Below are 1,810 nucleotides of genomic sequence, written 5' to 3' on the forward strand. Positions count from 1 at the left end.
TCTATCGCATTCTGTTATTTTAAAGATTTCCTTTATCTATATCAGGGAATTTTGTACGAAGTCGTAAAATTTAATCACATATAGCGAGTAAGTTATTAACAGGGTTTTCATGTATCTATTAAAAAAGGAAAAAAAAATTATAGATTATATAAAAAATAATGACCAGATCTTATCTCCTTATTGTTTTTTTGTTACTTTATGTTACTTTCAATAATATCTGATCTTTTTGATCGTAAATTAATTTTTATTTATTATTTTATTAATTTTCATTTATTATTTTATTAATTTCCATTTATTAATAAATTTTTTTAAAAATCTATATTCTTTATGTATCTTTTCATTCGAATATGCATTTCTCTTCATAATTGTAGTATTATTTAAATCTAATGCAAAACAAACTCACATATGTAGGTTTTTGGTAACATCGAGTGTGAGTCAATTCAGAGTACGCTTTGTATATGAAGACAGGTAACGTTTTTGACGGATAACGGAATCAAAATTTTCAAATTAGGTTTGGAATGTCTAGTTTTAAATTTAATGAAACTATTATTTGACCATTGAGGCATATATCCTGCCGTATGTCGGACATACAATTTATTCTTTTTGCCACATTGTAGACATAGGAATCCATTATCATTTTTGTATCACGTCCCGACGTACCGACATAGAGAAGCTTCCTACCGCAGAACTACAAATGATGAGAAATAAAATAAAAAATTATAAACTGTCTCTGATTAAAACAACAACCGTGTACCTCGTTTCCGCAACAACCAAGAGAGCAACAATGAGCGACAAGGATAGGAATAATGATTAATTTTACATTTCCACGTGGCGGCAAAATCTATAAAAATAAATCGATTAAATTTCCAATTGCAAAAGAATCTAATTAAAACATTTAAGATACCATACACTTAATCAGATACTCAGTTTTACTAATGCACTAATATAACAATACAATGCACGAATTAGCATTTTTCGAAATAATTAGTCTTAGCATAGATAAGGAATACATTGTAAACTTATAACATGAAACTCGAGCTCGAGGAGATGGCACGATATAGCCCGCGGTTCTCCTGATATAGAGTATTTTTGAAAAATATTCAACTTGGAATATCTCATGAAAGAGAAGGAATAACTGACTGAAAATTCGGATTTTGTATTAGAAGAAAACGAAACTCCACGAAGTGGCAGAGTGAAGGGTTTTAATGTAGCTATGGCATCCACATATTTATATTCCATTTACAATTAGTTCGAGGATAAAGGAATGAATCAAGATAAGGGACAAAGTGAGGAAAGGTTAATGTTCCGTCTCAGAGTAGCTGCCAAAACTCAACCACTGGGGCTGATGGCAGCGACCCCTTATCCCAGACGCTTCTGTTTTTAAAACTATTCGCTAGGCTGGACGGGTTCCGCCATCCTATCGGAGTCTGCCCTCTGTTTGTTCAACATCAAAAATCGCTACACTTCGACGCAAGGTGCACGCCCACTTGCAGCTTGAACTTGGGCTCGCGAAACTACAGGCCGATACAAGAGGTTTTTCGAAAAAATTTTAGGCAGGAGCATCTCGTGAACAAGAGGAAATATCTAACTGAAAATTCGGACATCGAGCCACCTCCGCAAGAACAATATTCTCCTTATACAAAATACGAACATTCAGCCAGAATACCAACCTCGTACACGAGAAATTCCAGCTCGAAAAATTTCCGATACAGCTCTGCATCAGGAGTACCGCTCATCGGCCGACTTTGTCGTGCCACCTCTTCGAGTAACATGTTCTCCTGATGCAAAATCCGAATTTTCAGCCAGATAA

This window comes from Frieseomelitta varia, unplaced genomic scaffold (assembly GCF_011392965.1).
Source record: "Frieseomelitta varia isolate USP_RPSP 00005682 unplaced genomic scaffold, Fvar_1.2 scaffold_752, whole genome shotgun sequence".
In the NCBI taxonomy this organism is placed as follows: Eukaryota; Metazoa; Arthropoda; class Insecta; order Hymenoptera; family Apidae; genus Frieseomelitta; species Frieseomelitta varia.